The sequence below is a fragment of the Emys orbicularis genome, chromosome 5, assembly GCF_028017835.1.
Source record: "Emys orbicularis isolate rEmyOrb1 chromosome 5, rEmyOrb1.hap1, whole genome shotgun sequence".
In the NCBI taxonomy this organism is placed as follows: domain Eukaryota; kingdom Metazoa; phylum Chordata; order Testudines; family Emydidae; genus Emys; species Emys orbicularis.
Window position 1 is genome coordinate 73,036,698 of NC_088687.1, and position 18,662 is coordinate 73,055,359.

The window sequence follows — 18,662 nt, forward strand, 5'->3', positions numbered from 1 at the left end:
GGAGCTTGTCTGCTCTTGCTGTGAATCTGTTGCATTTTTCATCTGGGAAATAAATGTGATGGGAAGCTTTATGGTTATAATGACAATAATAGGTAAAGTCACCTTTTCTGGCTTAAGCAATATTTGCATCTGGCTGTAGGATCGAGTGATTTGTTAGCTTGATAGGAATTAGGACTTGTGTTCTTCTTCTGTCGTCTACTTCCCTTTCAATTCCTAGCTCACCTATTTATCCTTTCAATATCAGCCATGGTACAAATAGATTTTTCATAAATGATCCTGTTCTCAATATGGAAAGATATAGCTGTAGCTCATTGTTATTGCATGATATGGCTAGTGTCCAGTACCTCTGTGTTTATACAGTTCAAGTGCTCAATTTAGATTCCCAACTTTATTTTCCCTTCACTTTATTACTGTATCTACTTAAAGCACAGTTCCACTCTGAAAAGTGACACCTTTCTCACCAACCTGCTCTCGATGTGTATTTCATCATGTCTGTTTAGTTCTGTGACAAGACTGTTTGCATTCCTTGTTACTGCTTTTAGCCTCGCAGAGCCAACATAGCAATGAGAAAATTCTCTAAATTTACTTCCTTCTTGTTAGATCAGCAACATAATGTAGTTTTTAGCAATTCCTATCACTGTGCACTCTCTCTAATTAGTGAATGGGGTTCTTGTAACACTCAGAGAGAGTTGCCATTTTAATGATACTTCACAGTAACAGTCCAAGAGTCATTTTCTTTAAAATAAAGCAAAAAAGTACTTTTGTTGCCCCTCCGGTATGGAAATTCTCCCCAGATTAGGTGGGTCTAAGGTCCAGGATAGACATTAAATCCTGGACAGGTGACAGGTTTAGGGTCCAATCTCTCATGACCCATAAAGGATAGAAATGAAAGACTTATACCACTGGAACGAGGATATTCCCAGCTTTCCAATGGGATTACACAACAATTGCTTCTAGACCTGGAATGTTCTGAGATAAGACCTTAACATTACAACATAATGAATGGAAAAGAGATTTTAGGTCTTTTTTAGATTTTCTCTCTCCCTCTAAGGTCTGGACACATGGACTCATAGTACTAAGGCAGCAATATACCAAAAATAGCACCAATATAACGTGTGTAATTAGAGCAAACCAGTTTCATATCCATAAAAACATTATGCTCTGTGTGTGTGAATGTAACATAACTACACACACACATACCACACACACACTTTCTCACATAACTGAAATGGTTATATCTGTTTGACCTTCTTTTGTAACAATGTTACAGCAGGTTGGCAAATGGCTCTGTATAGGAAATTGACTCTGAGTAATTCTAGCCTCTTTTCCCTTTGAATATAGCCACATGTTACTGTTTGTAAAGACTGAAAAAGATGTGCTGGCCAAACAATAGCTAGAGTGGTCTCGTGGAGTGGCTTTGCACAACCATTTGCACAGATGCTGAAAAACCCCCAATGACAAGTCATTTATGTAACAGCCGCATATGTTTTACTGAAAATAAAGCAAAAAGAAGTGAAGGTTTCCTTCTCAGCTCTCCTAACCCTCACTACCTGTGAGCCTGACTGTGATCTTCAGCCTCTGGACTGCTGCACCATTTGGGAGAAGATTAAACCATTTGGGCCCCAAGATTAAAGGACAATATTGGGCCCAGGTAGCTCCGCCCTTCCAGACGTACAGAGCATGTTCTAACTGGAGAGGAAGCTTAGAAGCTTATATTGGACTTGGAGAGATGGATGGTAGGAAGTGACTCTGGTAGGAAGGGAGGGTAACGCCAAGGGCATTCCAGTGTGCAGGACTCTGGCTCTCATAGGGCCCTGGGCTGGAGCCCAGTGGAATGGGAGGGCCCAGGCTCCCTACCCACTGTCCTTGCTACAGGAGGGGCATAAGCTTCATTCCCACCCCACTCCCTTGGTGGAAAGGAGACGGCAAGGACATTGAAAACATGAGGTGGAGCTAAGCCCATACATGGGTGAGGAATTGGACTGAAAAGCCATTCTGCTGGGGCGCAAGGCTAGATATTGGGTGTGCTACTGTAATGGGTGGGTGGTCATCCCTCCCCATCAGAATTGAAGGGAGATAACTCTGTCTCACTATGGTACAGTGATCAAAAGTCAGTTAGCTGGGGAATTAGCAGCTCCTAGCTACAATTGCCAGTCTATAGCCCTGGACCTTTGGGTGGGCCCAAGCAACAATCAGTCTTTAGCCTAACCTCCTGACTAGGGCAGACAGCAAACATAGGCCATGTCTACACTACAGAATTAAGTCGACTTAAGTTATGTCGACTATCATAAACTGCTGTAATTACATTGCTTGTATATGTTCACACAATGCTCCTTGTGTCAGCGAAGCACATCCACAGTTGGTGCTCTAGAATTGACAGAGAGAGCAGTGCACTGTGGATAGCTATCCTACTGTGCAAATTGCCACTTTCTGCAGCTAGGAGTTCTGGGAATGGATCATAGTGCATCATGGGGGTGGGCTCACCCTTCCATGATGCAGTTTTCTCTGTCCCATCATTCCATGGGCTTCCAACTACATTTCGCACAGTTTTCCAACTTCCCCATAAACTGTGCGCCCGCCATCTCTGCCTGATCCTGCACTGCTCTCCAATCTTGTGATGAGCATTATGAACACTACACGGCTGACCCTGCAGTATTTAATGAGCTGCGAATCTGAAAATGAATCTGTGGTGCCTGCCCTGCAGTGTGCCATGAAAAGAAACAATTCAAGATTGATGCTGGCATTCACACAGCAGCTGCATACGGTGGACTGTTGCTATTGGGCTTGGAAAACAAGCACTGAGTGGTGGGATTGGATCGTGATGCAGGGATAGGAGGATGAGTAGTGGTTGCAGAGCTTTTGGATGTGGAAAACTACCTTCCGGAGCTGTGCACGGAGCTCGCTCCTGCTCTGTGGCACAAGGACACCAGAATGAGAGCTGCGCTCATGGTGGAAAAGCAAGTGGCAATTGCTGCGTGGAAGCTGGCAAATCCAGACTACTACCAGTCAGTCGCAAATCATGTTGGAGTTGGGAAGTCAATCGTGAGGGTGTCAGTGATGCAAGTGTGCAGGGCCATCAATCGCCTCCTGGTACAAAGGACTGTGATTCTGGGCAATGTGCGGGAAATAGTGGATGGCTTTGCAGCAATGGGATTCCCTAACTGCAGGAGGGAGCTAGATGGCATGCATATTCCAATTTTGGTCCCAGACCATTTTGTGAGTACATTAACAAAAAGGGCTACTTCTTTATGGTATTTTAGGTGCTGGTGGATCACCAGGGTGGTTTCACTGACATGAACGTGGGGTGGTCAGGGAAGGTGTATTACATGAGCATCTTCAGGAATACTGACCTGTATAGAAAGCTGCAAGCAGGGACTTTCTTTCCAGAGCAGAAGATTCCAATAGAAGATGTGGAAATGCCGATAGTGTTCCTGGGAGACCCAGCCTACCCTTTATTCCCGTGGCTCATGCAGCCATACACCGGAAACCTTGACAGGATCAAGGAGTGCTTCAACAACAGGCTCAGCAGGTGCAGAATGACTGTTGAATGTGTGTTTGGCAGATTAAAGGGTCACTGCCATTGCTGATTTGGCAGGTTAGACTTCAATGAGGAAAATATTTCCAGGGTCATAGCAACCTGCTGTGCTCTGCATAACATTTGTGAAGCTAAGGGGGAAAAGTTTCCCCAGGGGTGGAGCGTTGAGCTGGATCACCTGGCAGCTGATTTTGAGCAGCCAGATACCAGGGCTATTGGAGGAGCTCAACGGAGGGAGGGTGCTAGTTGAATCAGGGAGGCTTTGAAGCAGCATTTTGACAATGAGCTCCAGTAATGCATTCAGGCAGGCATTGTTTACATGCCATCTTGAATGACCCTTGTAATGATTGCTGCCTGAGCATTAATTGTAGTCTGCAAATGTGCCGATTGCCACTGTGAATGAATTTCTGCAGCAATCGCTCTGTGGAGGATACAAATAAAGAATCGTATTTCTAAGAGTAATTTTTTATTAATCAGCAATACAGATTTCCATTTCTTACAAGGGACATGAAACTGAGGAGTACTCTCTCAAATGAGGCTCTCACAGCTGTGTGTAAGTCCATCTGTCATTATGGAACATGTCACTGGGGTGGAGTGCAAGGGGTACTGCAATGGGCTGGGAACATGAGAGGAATGTGTGTGGGGAATTTGGGGAGGGCATGGAACGTAATTCTGTATGGACTGCAGAGAGTGTCGAGCATGGATGTGTTTCGACTGCGGCACAGTCAGGGACCTTAGCATCTCTGTTTGGTCCTTGTGGTGGTGTATGCACACCCCATCCCCCTTTGGAGTGGATTGTAGGTGTGGTGACACCGTGGTTACAGTCTACCAGACTGTCCTGGGACTCAAGACCATGCAGCTCAATGACCAGAATCAAAGTGGCTGCCCTCAAGTGCAGGGCCACCCAGCCCAGTGGCCAGAGTTCATACAGCGGCCCTCGAGTGCAGGGCTTCAGTATGCCTGCTTCAGCTCCTTGATCTTAGCATGGCTCTGTTGCATGTCCCTTCCATACCCCTTCTCCTCCATGCCACGAGCAATCTGCTCGTAGATATCAAGGTTCCTATGACTGGATCGGAGCTGCGACTGCATAGGCTCCTCTCCCCACAGATCCAACAACTCTGCTGTACTCCAGGCAGGAGCAATTTGCTGTAGAAAGCCGGCATGGTCAGCTGGGAAGATGCCATAGGAACTCTCCATGTTGAGCAAACAGGATGTGCAATTGCAAAAATTCCTGGAGATTTAAAGGGGGAGGGGCACATGCCTGGGTATCTGGCTGCAGGGCAGCAGAGTTGAAATTGCTGACTAGAGCGGTCATGATGGGCATTGTGGGACACCTGCTGGAGGCCACTTAGGGCAACATAAGCAAGCACAGTGTTTACACTGACACTTGTTGCTCTTACTTTGTCGCAAAAAAGCTCTCTGCCTTTCATTGAGGTGGTTTTATTTTGTTGGCGTAGCAGGAGAGTTAAATAGGTGTGAGGAGCATTGCAGTGTGTACACCTCCATTGTTTGGTGATGAAAGCTGACTTTTGTCGACAAAGGTGTGTAGTGTAGACAAGACCACAGTCTAGTGCTCTAACCCCCTGGGCAGGGCAGAGCAGGGAGCAGTCTTTAGTCCAAAGCCTGCTGGCTAGGGCAGATAGCAAATATAGTCAGGTGCTCTGGCCCTCTGGGCAAGGCAGAGCAAGAAGCAGCTTTTAGCCCAAACCTCCTGGCTAAGGCAGACTGCTCACAATACAGTCTGGGGCCCACAGCCCCCTGGCTGGGGCAAGCAACAGGTAAGGAGCAGGCCTTCCTGTCTGTGGTGAGTAGGCTGCCATCCCAGGGATGGAGTTGGTGGCAGGGTGACCCGGGCCCACCCTATTCCACCGGGTCCCAGCCTAGGGCCCTGACAGTGGTGGGTGGTCCCGCCACTGGGTCAGCAGGGATCCACCCGAAACACGGTGACTCATCTCTCAGCAATATAAACGGACTAATGTCTGGTTCCCCTGGGCTACTTCCCACCACCCCTCCTTGGCATGGCTCTGTAGTTTGTGAGTCCTCAGTCTCGTCAGGGTAAACAGCAGATGGCAGTCTGAGCAACTCCTCACTGCAGTCAGTCTCCTCCGGGGGCAAGATGCTGCACAGCTTGGTCCCTGGTCCAGAGTTCCTCAGTGAGGCAGAGATGTCTGACTCTAGCTCAATTGATCTGGAGGCCCGCCTCTTATATTTCCTGTCCCACCCCTCCACTTCTGGTGTGGGGGGTGAGCAGGCTTGGCTCCACCCACCTAGGGCCATGGGGTGGTTCCTCCTCATCAGGCTTGGCGTGAGGCTGCTCTGCCTCACTATAGCTACCCATTAGACCACCTGGCCCTCAGAGGACTTTATTACACCTCCCCTCCCCTGCAGCCTTCTGCTCCTCCCTGGCCTGGACTATCCTGTCCTGTAAACACAAATAGCCTTTAAGAATGAATGAGACAGCAACATTACTGTTCCAGAGGCTAATATTTTTGAAATGAGACTTGAATTGATGCAAGTTTGATCCTGGATACTAGACTCAGGTAGGTTTGTCCACTAAGTCCACGCACTGTCTCTCTCTCTTTCTCCTTTCACTTTGTATGCTACAAAGTGGTAAAAAAGCTAGATATTTTGTGACTTTGGTGAACGCCTCTATTTTTATGATGCACAATTCATTAATTCCTTCATTTGATTTACTTCAAATTACAGGGCTGGAAAAATTCTCCCTCATCTCTAGATCTCACCTACCAATTTCAAGGCCAATGGAACTTTATTGTGGATTTTAGGGAGATGTTGGGAAGTAGAGGAAGGAAAGGGTGCAGAATAATTGAGTTTATAATGGAATCTGAATTGCAACCATATGGTATAAAGCTACTATCACCAAGCCATAATTCTGTATACCTCAATACAACTTCTTAAAAAAGATCTCCACTTTCCATTAATTTATTATTTAAGCAACTTCTGTGTGTAACCCTTCTGCCAGGCAGAGCCAGCAGCAACCAGGGCCGGGTTCAATATCTAGGGGTTCCTTTCCATAAATACAACACAGAACTGGCTCGAGCCCCCACCCAGTAACCTGGAAAATTACACACCACCCCTGGGCGCCTCTGAGAGGCAATACTTCCCCACTTGCAAGCACAGAGTCTGAGTAAAAGGAGGGAAGTAACTCAGTGTTAATTTGGGAAAACACCGCAAACAGGATTCATAAACACAAACCAGGAGCAAAAGACCCACTCCCAGGTAAGTTGGGCAGTGTCCTTTTCCCCTCAGGTTCTTAAGTGCATCAATCCAAAAGTCCCTTTAACATACCTGTCCCTTCTCTGTACCCCACTCACAGTCACTGTCCTTGGTCAGTGCAGACCCAGAGTTTAGAGGTGCAACTGCAGAGTTTACCTCCCACCCTTGGTGGAGGCAAGGAGGCACCTTACTCGCCCCGCGGCCCCTCGCCGACCACTCACTCCGCCAGCTGCTTGTTTGCTGTGCCACCTAGTTGCCCTGCCAGCTGCTCATCCTGCTCGCTGCCTCACCAGCTGCTTGTTTGCCAGCTGACTGTCAATCACCTTCTGCTGCCACCTGCCTCTCTGCTGTAACCTCTGCACATCAGTCTCTTTGTGATTTTCAGGTCTTTTCAGACTGGACAGAAATACTGCCCCATCTCAAGTGATTTCACTCTCAGTGATTGTCTGCTCTGGGCAGGACACAGTCTCCCACACAACTGATTTTTAGTTCTGATGGGGCATTTAAAATAAAGAGGTTCCTAATGAAGCCCATTTAGCTGTCTTTAAACAGTGGGGAGGAATAGGTTAAACCAATCCAGGGAGGACCCTTGGTGAGGGTGTACGGCCTCCTAGCTGGGACACCTGAACCCATCCCTCTTACTGTCACAGGGCTCTGGCATTTGAGCCCCTGGCTTAACGAGGTCCTTTCAGCTGAAGGTGACTCCCCTCATTTGGAACAGGTTAAGCACGGTCTAATTACAACATTTTGGTAACAGCATTTCACTACCTCTGTATTCAGTACTAAAGTGATTTGTACCCAACACCAGCCAAAATTGATTACTTTGATGCCGCTCTATGTGCTGAATATCTAAGCAGAGCAGGAGCAAACTGCATTTACATAAACACACCCAAAGTATCTCCCCCTCCTAGCTAGCTGTCAGGGAAGCATTCATTCAGACCCTATTGACATCCTCCCCCCAACTGAGAATTTGTCGTCCCAGCAAATCATGATCCATATTATACCAACTACATGAGTTCTCCTCAAAGGGTCTAAGGAAACCCACTATGGCTGCTACAAGCCTGTGAGCTAAATATATCACTTCCTCACTAGCCACTCTAGGTGCATCATCGGTTAACCTGTTTACTGGCCTTATAACCCTGTCACACCTATTGAGAGTGGGCATGGCAGGGGCAGTGGGGACTTCTTCTGGGGCTAGGGGTGGTGAAGGTTCCCTTGAGAGTACCCCCCTCTACTGGCACAGGCCCCTGCATCTCTTGCTCTGGTACTGGGATGTCCAGGGCGCCAGGGACACTTTCCACTTGTATGTCCCCTCTGTCCAACAACCTAGATGTGTCATCACAGGCCTGTTTTTCTTCCAGGAGGTTTGGGAATGTTGGTGGGACAAGCTCATTATCCCAGGCTGGTCTCATTGTTGACTGGGGTTTGCCAGCAACAGGCCTAAATGCTTCAGCGATTGGGTTTAGAGCTGAAGACGTGGAGCTCTCTTCGGGCTCAGCTGATGGAGTCTGGAATCTGGCGTCCATTCTAGGATACTCCATGGTAGTGTCCTCCTCTTCAGACTCGCTCTCAGATGTGCTAAATAAGGGTGGAATAGCCCCACTGGGCCCACTGCGCATGCTGGGTGGTGGATTTGATCCAGCACCAGCCAAAATTGATTACTTTGACATTGCTCTATGTGCTGAATATCTAAGCAGAGCAAAAGCAAACTGCATTTACATAAACACACCCAAAGTCTCTCCCCCCCCAGCTAGCTGTCAGGGAAGCATTCATTCAGACCCTACTTACATGGGCATGAACCTAGAATATGTGCATGGTTTCAACACCTGAAATAAATGTCTTCACATCCAGGAACAAGAACCCATATAGCTCTGTGGACAGAGATGACCAACCTACTCACTCTTTGAACACATACCTCACTCTGTTAAATAGTCTGGGTCCTATGTATGAACTACATCCTGACACTAGAAAGATTCTTTTGTACTTGAACAATGGACACCGTATTAATTTCTGGTGAAAGAGAATGCAAGTCAGTTTTCCATTTATCCTGAATGGAAAATATGAGTTATTCAGTTCACATTTTAAAGGTAATCTATTTTTGAAAGAGCTTTATTGTTAGCAATGCTATGGAAAGAATTTCACAGCATTATCTAAAGAGCTGATCAACTCAAGCAACCATAAAGCTTTTCCTTCAATGCGGTAGTAAATGAACTAATCTCTATCCTATTGCTTTCCTTTATCTTTCTTCAGAGTAGCAGCCGTGTTAGTCTGTATCCGCAAAAATAACAGGAGTACTTGTGGCACCTTAGAGACTAACAAATTTATTAGAGCATAAGCTTTCGTGGGCTACAACCCACTTCTTCGGATGCATCCGAAGAAGTGGGTTGTAGCCCACGAAAGCTTATGCTCTAATAAATTTGTTAGTCTCTAAGGTGCCACAAGTACTCCTGTTATTTTATCTTTCTTAATCTCCTCGTCTCAAAAATCTTCACCACCCCTCTCTCTCTTCTATTCTTCCCTGATTTTCCATCTCCCATCTTTCTCCTCTGGTTGTTCATCTACTTCTTTGCTTCCCTCTTTTTATATTTCAAAATCTCCTTTCCATCTGCTAAGTATTCTTATTTCCCTAAATTTCTAAGAAAGTGAGAAATTCTGTTGCTGAATTTATATGGGCAATGCTGTAAGCTATAGTCATTCTGCTGTACTGATGCTCTTGGGAGGATATTTTTGGATTTAGTTTCACTTGAAATTGGATTAATATTAGTAAATGCAACAGTAAGTCAGTGTGTCAGCAGAAGGCTATAAACAGTACCCCACAGGATTCAGATTAGAAACACTACTTTCATTTGTTCAGCCAGAAACAACAAACTTCCCTCTAATACCATGCTGAAGTTTAATGCAGCTACATGGTATGTGATTTGTTTAAAGAAACTATATTCTTAGATTGCAAATACATGGTGCAATATGTTACATTAAAATGTCTTGGTTTCTCCACTCCCAGTTCCAGATCCCAGACACCAGATTGTTATCTCCCACAGCCAGTGACTCAGGATATGAGCCCACACTGCTCTGAGTCATCAGAGCCTTTGTTCTGGCCGGGTCTTAAATTTCTAATCAGATTGTATTTTTCTTTTTCTTGTGCTGCACCAAAGAGAATGCATGAGCATCCATCCAGCAGGAACATTGCTAGTCCTCTCATATGCAGCTGCACACCACAGCAATATCTTGCAGCTGGCAAGGCTGCATAAGGCATTCCAGGAATCATACCAGTGATCCTTAATCTCTTTGGAAGCTCTGTTTGGTGGTGATGCAAGCTTCATCTTCATGGGCGGTGGGTATAATAGGCCAGGGGCTAAGCCTTCCCTGGCGCAGCTGCCGCTGACCTGCCGCCAGACACCTGGGCCGCGGTGGCCCTGCCCCTTTCCCGAAGCCCCCACCATCTGCTGTTGTCCGCTGCGGCTAGCTGTGTCCCTCCTCCTCGGGGGCAGGGGAGTGAGGAGGGAACGTGGTGAACCAGCGGTGGGCGGGAGGGTCTGGTGGGGGAGTGAGGCCTGGTGGCTTGCTTGGCCGTGTGCTGGGGCTGGCCAGGTGTGGGGGGAGGCTGGTTGGGTACACCTGACCGGTGGCTCGGCCCAGTCCAGTGTGGCTGTGACTGTAGCCGGTGGCTTGGCCTGGCGCTCGGGGGGGCTGGCGGCTCGGCCTGGCCTTATTGGAAATGTCTGGGAGGTGGCTCGGCTTGGCGTGGCCAGCAGCTTGGCCCAGCTCAGCCCATCCGGGGGGCAGCTCGGCCCGTCCGGGGCGCGGCTTGGCCTGGCGTGGCTGGCTGGGGGGGCTTGGCCCTGCATGGCTGGTACTCTGGAGGGGGGCGCCCTCAGGGCTCCTCCTGTTACAGGGAGGGTAGGGTCGGGGCTCCGGCATGGGGGGGGCAGTGGCTCAGGCGGAATGGGCACAGCCAGTGGGCTAGCCTCCCCAAAGTGGGGATTCACCCATTGCCCATGTTCATCTTCCCTTTGCATCTGAGGCCTAGGCTATACTTGAAAGTTTTCCTGCTATACCTACGCTGGAAAAACCTCCCTGTGTAGATGCAAAGTGCATTTTCCAGGATAGTTTATTCTGGTTCCCCAAGGGAAATAAACTCTATTGGCAAAAGCACTTTTATGCTGTTATAACTCTACAGTAGGGCATTTGCCAGCATCGAAATGTTACAAACAAGCAAGCAATCACACCCCTAATAGATACTGGCAAAAGTTTCCAGGGTAGTCCTCACTTGAGAAAATCATTGCCATACTGATCTGCAGTTCCTATTAGAGCAGAAAGCCAAGCTTTCAAAAAGCATCACAAACTTCAAATATTATTAAAGTTTAGGCTGTGTCAGCCTGTGGTAAATCCTTTCTTCACATCCCCACTGCACAAGACTAGGGCCTTGTCTACACTAGGAAGGGTTTGCTGGTGTAGCTATACTGCCAATCCCTCCTAGTGGAGACAGCATATGCTGACAGAAGGAGTTCTTCTGGCAACATAGTAACACAGCACCTCCCCAAAAATTATTAGCCAAGATGACAGAAGCACTCTTCAGTCAGCATAGTGGTGGGTACGTAGAGGAAAAGCGGGGTTGGGAGACAGCTATGACAGCTAAGAGGGTTGATTTTTTTCACACGTCTCATAGCTATGCCAGCAAAACTTTGTAGTGTAGACTAAACCTAAATCTTTCCCTGTTGCTGTCCAGGTGCCCAGTGTATGGCTTCATGAGCCAATGAAGCAGAGGATAGATGAGGTCTCTGAGAATCATCCCCACCTATATGACTGTGCAGGTCTGGGGAAAATTTCCCTGCTTGCATCTTTTCAAAGAGACCAGTATTCCTAAAGATGCAGTGTCGTGCACCTTCTCTTACCACCCCATGTTAACATCCCCAGTGATTCACAAGTGCCTGAATAACCAGTGCTCTGAGGAGCCCCACCTGGGTCCTTCCTCATCAGGATTTGCGAGATCCAGGGAGATCATGGATAACTTGGACCAAACAACTGGAGCAGCCTGGCTGGGTCCCTGGTTGATAATCCTCTGACTCACCCTGGTCTCAAAAAGGGAAAGCCCTGGGGTCAGGAACAAGGAGGACCCATGGAGAAGGGTCTATCCAGAGGTTGAGGGGAGGGTCCGATACCAACAACCAGTTGTAGGATGTTTGCTTTTTATGTACCCATTTGTGGAATGCAGTTATGGGCAAGTCTGGACTGCCAATGCTTGAGCATGATGGCCTGGAGCAATTAAACTAACCACCCTAGTCAAAGTAAATGGGATAGAAGTAACGGGTCTTGTGGACTTAAGGTGTAGCCAAACCCATGTAAGAGACTCCATGGTGCCAACTCCAGGACCACCCTGGGGCACCATCTACTTAAAGTGTGGGCATAGGGATGTAAAGCCGTATCCTCACACCCAAATTCAGCTCACTGTGGGGGAACATACAAGACCCCTTATGGTCAGCCTGGCTGCATCTCTTGCCTCATCATTTTCTGAGACTAGGAATATTTTGGGGACCTCCTGAGAGAGTTCTTGTGATTCTCCTAGAACAGGAAGCCCCACCACCTGGGTTCTCTCAGCTGACTGCTTGGGAAGCCTTTCAGGTTTAGGAGACATCACCAAGCTGGATGAATGGAGTTCTAAGCAGCGAGATGCATCTTTAGAACCCCAGTCCCATCCATTAGAACCCCAGTCCCATCCATTGTTGAGGATCACCCCCGTACCCTAATTGAAAATCCTGGCTAGGTTCTCCAATTGAAGAGCAAAAGAAAGATGAGACTTTGAGCTGGGCCTGTGCTCTGTTATTAATGGAGAGATAGTGGACAGCCATCAAGCTGAGGTACTCGCCTATTTTGAAATTCAGGGCAAGTGGTGGTACTATTTAGGGAGAGACTGCCAAACAGGGGAGGTCCAAACCCAACTCCTGGTTCCCTGACCTTACCATAGAGAAATTTATGTTTGGCCCATGCCATACCATTTGCTGGGCACCTGGGCAAGGAACAAAACCCTAGCTTGGATTCTGACCATTTTTTCTGGATGTGATATTGAAGGAGGTCTTGAACTTCTGTGCGTCTTGGCTGGAGCATCAACTAACAGCACCCTGAAGAGAGTTGAAGGCACCACTGGTTCATCTCCCATGGGGTGACATACCACTTGGGGGTTGGAATGGATGTGGTCAGGCCACTCAAGAAGAGTATGGCCAGGTATTGATATATCTTGGTAATCGTGGATTACACTACCAGATATCCCGAGGCTGTATCATTATGTTCCATGAAAGCCAAAGCTACCGCAACTGAGCTAATGAAGATCTTTGCCTTGGGATCCCACTGGAGAGTCTCATGGATCAGGAAACCATCTGCATGTTCCAGGTATGAAGAGAACTGTGTTGACTACTGAAGATTAAGTCCCTCTGAATCTCCATCTACCATCCCCAAGCTGAACAGGTTGGTAAGACATTTCGATCGGACACTAAAAGTCTTGTTAAAAACAATAGTTGTCACACATACCTGTCACTGGGACCAACTACTTCCCATCTTCAGTGCAGGAGGTGCTGAAGTCATCTACAAGCTTCTCCCTATTTGAAGTGACAACCATGGGGGATTCTGGATTTAATATGAAAAATATGGGAGGAACTGACAGTGTGGTGCAATACATCCTCACTCTTCACGAGAGAATAGAGGCTTTAGGCACCTTTTCCAGGTAGAAACTCCTAAATGCACAGAACATCCAAGAAATGATGTATAATAAAGGGGCCCACCTTAGAGTGTTTCAAGTCTGGAATTAAGTATTCTTGTTGCTTCCTAGCTCATAGTCAAAACTGTTGGGCCACTGGCAGAGTCCTTATGAGATTATCTGCCAGGTGGCGCCAGTGAATCATGAAATCAGGCAGCCAGACAAAAGGAAAGCCCAACAAGTTTACCATGTCAATTTTCTAAAGCTGTGGCAGGGCCTGGAGGGCCTATTTATTGCTCTCTGGCCTTTGGAACTGGAGTTAGGGCCACATATGTCCAACATCGGTCCTCGGGAGGGTCTGTATTGCGGACAACTTCAAGCCAGAGCAGAGTTTCCAAGTCCAACAGCTGATTGTTGTCTTCTAAACACTATTTTCTACCAGTCTGGGTAGCCATCTTACTTCCCACAACATCCAAACTGAGCCCAGACTCATGGCTACTCCCCTGAAGATGACAAAGGCTATGAAACAAGAATTACAATCTATGCTGGACATTGGGGTAATTGAGGAATCCTATAGTGACTGGTGAAGTCCAATTGTGTTGGTCCCTAAGCTGGATGAGACCACCTGATTTTGCATCCGCTTCAGGAAAGTCAATGCCTTATCAAAATTTTTCTCTAGACTCTGGCATGAGTGGAATTTGCCTGTACCCTTTGTTAAAATCTATGGTGGTAATATATTTGGCCATGCCCAGCTGATCCAGTAGCTCGTCATTGTGCAGCCTGGAATGCACGTAAAATTTTAAGGAGCATGTTGGGAGTAAAGCACAAGTCAATACATTTATAATTGAAATCAACGGGATTTAAGCATGGTCTTAAGTTAAGCAGTTTGCCGAATCAGGCCTATATTCCAAAGGGTGTAAAATCATAGAATATCAGGGTTGGAAGGGGCCTCAGGAGGTCATCTAGTCCAACCCCCTGCTCAAAGCAGGACCAACCCCCAACTAAATCATCCCAGCCAGGGCTTTGTCAAGCCTGACCTTAAAAACCTCTGAGGAAGGACATTCCACCACCTCCCTAGGTAACCCATTCCAGTGCTTCACCACCCTCCTAGTGAAAAAGTTTTTCCTAATATCCAACCTAAACCTCCCCCACTGCAACTTGAGATCATTGCTCCTTGTTCTGTCATCTGCCACCACTGAGAACAGCCGAGCTCCATCCTCTTTGGAACCACCTTTCAGGTAGTTGAAAGCAGCTATCAAATCCCCACTCATTCTTCTCTTCTGCAGACTAAACAAGCCCAGTTCCCTCAGCCTCTCCTCATAAGTCATGTATTCCAGCCCCCTAATCATTTTTGTTGCCCTCCACTGGACTCTTTCCAATTTTTCCACATGCTTCTTGTAGTGTGGGGCCCAAAACTGGACACAGTACTCCAGATGAGGCCTCACCAATGTTGAATAGAGGGGAATGATCACCTCCCTCGATCTGCTGGCAATGCCCCTACTTATACAGCCCAAAATGCCGTTAGGCTTCTTGGCAACAAGGGCACACTGTCAACTCATATCCAGCTTCTCATCCACTGTAACCCCTAGGTCCTTTTCTGCAGAACTGCTGCCTAGCCATTCAGTGCCTAGTCTGTAGCAGTGCATGGGATTTTTCCGTCCTAAGTGCAGGACTCTGCACTTGTCCTTGTTGAACCTCATCAGGTTTCTTTTGGCCCAATCCTCTAATTTGTCTAGGTCCCTCTGTTTCCTATCCCTACCCTCCAGCATATCTACCACTCCTCCCAGTTTAGTGTCATCAGCAAACTTGCTGAGAGTGCAGTCCACGCCATCCTCCAGATCATTAATGAAGATATTGAACAAAACCGGCCCCAGGACCGACCCTTGGGGCACTCCGCTTGATACCAGCTGCCAACTAGACATGGAGCCATTGATCACTACCCGTTGAGCCCGATGATCTAGCCAGCTTTCTATCCACCTTATAGTCCATTCATCCAGCCCATACTTCTTTAACTTGCTGCCAAGAATACTGTGGGAGACCGTATCAAAAGCTTAGCTGTGTAGGGATATTAAAGAAGGTACTAACAGTGATTCCCCCAAGTGACAGTGACCCCCTCATAATTTGTCCCTCACACTTTAAAATCCAACAGTTTCACCAAGTACAAAAATCTCTTGGGTCTTCTGTTAAAACTTGTAAGCTACTGTCTGTAGAAACCATTGATTATATCTATCCTGTGAAAGATACTTTACTACTATGTAAAACTTACAAACAAGTTAACTGTCTTTGTTCTTGAAGTAATTGATACAATGCAAACAAACACTATAAGCCGTTAAGTGACTTTCACTTCATTCAACGGCTCCTAGGACAGACCCCCACCCTCTGTGATTAAAGGGCCGGGAGTCTCAAATGAATTAGCACACACCCTGAAAGTGATGGAGACAGTAAATTAAAATATGGTTAAGATATGGAATGTATGCTGATGAATGCTTGATATACATGAATGGTTAGGGAGGTGCCAGCCTAGAAAGGGAGTATCCATCGGCCGAAGAATGTGTCAAGTGGATGACCAGAAAACCCCCGGAGGGTAAACTGGGATCCACCCCATCACCTGGAAGGATGAGAAACACAAACTTTGGACAGTGTGGAGCCACCAGGAATGTGCCCCTTTGGACAGGAATGTGCCATCTGCTGATTGAGTCAGCAACAGCAGGATGAAACAGCTCCCATAGACTAACATAGGAATTAAATCCTATAAGAATGGACTCTCAAGACTGAGGACTTTGAGTCTCTGGTTCTGCTGCCAGCCTCCAGGAGCATCAGGTGCATCTGACACAGACTCGGCTCCATCCTCATGACCAAGATACCTGGCCAGTAACTTGGCATGAGCAACTTCTAGGCTGGTAACTATAACACCTATACAGAACTTGAATGAATGATTGTGTGAATGAATCTATCTATCTATATATATATGTGTGTGTGTGTGTGTGTGTATAAGGAATAAGTAGTGATAGGAATAAGTAGTCAAACAACGTTGTTTACTTTTATCTTTTGCTTTATCATTATATTTACAGTAAATGTGGCATCTTTGCCTTATCCCTCTTAATAAGATCCTGCTGGTTTTTATTCTATTGGTATAACAGCTGAAGTCAAGGAATAACACATCCACTGCTTTCCCCTCATCCACAGAGCCAGTTATCTCCTTATAGAAGGCAATTAGGTTAGTCAGGCATGACTTGCCCTTGGTGAATCCATGCTGACTGTTCCTGATCACTTTCCTCTCCTCTAAGTGCTTCAGAATTGATTCCTTGAGGACCTGCTCCATGATTTTTCCAGGGACTGAGGTGAGGCTGGCTGGCCTGTAGTTCCCTGGATCCTCCTCCTTCCCTTTTTTAAAGATGGGCACTACATTAGCCTTTTTCCAGTCATCCAGGACCTCCCCCGATCGCCATGAGTTTTCAAAGATAATTGCCAATGGCTCTGCAATCACATCCGCCAACTCCTTTAGCACCATTGGGTGCAGCGCATCCTGCCCCATGGATTTGTGCTCATCCAGCTTTTCTAAATAGTCCCAAACTACTTCTTTCTCCACAGAGTGCTAGTCACCTCCTCCCCATGCTGTGCTGCCCAGTGCAGCAGTCTGGGAGCTGACCTTGTTCGTGAAGACAGAGGCAAAAAAAAAAAAAAAAAAAGCATTGAGTACATTAGCTTTTTCCACATCCTCTGTCACTAGGTTGCCTCCCTCATTCAGTGAGGGGCCCACACTTTCCTTGACTTTCTTCTTGTTGCTAACATACCTGAAGAAACCCTTTTTGTTACTCTTAACATCTCTTGCTAGCTGCAACTCGAAGTGTTATTTGGCCTTCCTGATTTCACTCCTGCATGCCTGAGCAATATTTTTATACTCCTCCCTGGTCATTTGTCCAATCACTTTCAAAATAATTGAAATAAATCACTTTTCAGATCTAGACTTCTCTGTTGGTATTTTAAATTCAACATGTCTGACTTTAGGGTAGCAAGAGACCTAATCTGCATCATTTCAGGTAGTGCTATAATCCAGTGTGGGGAGCTTACACAGAAACACCAAGATTTAGACAAAGAGGCTTTACTCTGCACAGCAGAAGGATTTTAGCCTTAACTCCTCTTTCAGGTATTGGCACATCCACTCTAGTTTATCCCTTTGAGGCTGTGCTCCACACAGGGAATAATACCAGGATTCTGGTGACTGAGCAAATCCTTAACATGCTCACACATAACTCTGAAAGTTAACAGCATCAAACAGTAGGGGGACATGCAAACCTCCACCTGTACAGAGTGCCAAGCTCAAACCAGAGAATGGAGAGAGATTTTTAAGATGCTCTACAGAGATCAACTAATTAGCACAATCAAATCACACATACTAACCTGTGTTGTATAGACATGCCAAACACAAACACTTTCTCCATATTTATTATTGTGGTAACATCTAGAGGGCCCAGTTGGGAATGAAGGCCACATTGTGCTAGGCACTGTACACACAACAAAAGGACACTCCCTACCTCAAAGAGGTTAGACATAGGTTATGTCTACATTGCAAATGAAGGCGAGATTGCAGTATGGTTAGGCATATCTGTGCTAGTGTTACCCTAGCTGGCACAAGTAACAGTGGTAGTGGGGACATAGCAGCATGGCTTCGCTGCCCCAGTACAAGCCCACAGGTAACGCTGGGTACAGACTTGGGGTCTGTGTTGCTGCGCCTTCATTGCCATAGTTACCCATGCTATGCCTACCTGTACTTCAATCACACTATCATTTGTGGTGTAGATGTACCCATAGAAACAGCCCCATATTCAGCATCTTCACTGGACACAGACATAAAACCATGTATTAACTCAGCATTGTACCAGGGCCTGCCTTAGGGCCTATGGGAAGCCAAGCAAGGGCAGGACTCCAACCTGTTGCTGGGTGTGAGCATGGAATTGGATCATGTTTCCTCTCCTCTGCATCTCTAATGCCAGGGCAGTGGGTGGGGCTAGCAGGAAATCTGGTGGTGAATTTTGTTGGCAGGGCAGTCGTGCAGATTAAAACAAATAACCTGGCAGGACACACATCCTGACATCCTCTTCTGTTAATTAGCCATGGTTATGCCAACAATTCAAAGGAGCAGGACAGACTCGTTTACTCTTTCAGGGAGGAGACTAAAAAGATGCTTTGAAAATGCATTGTAGA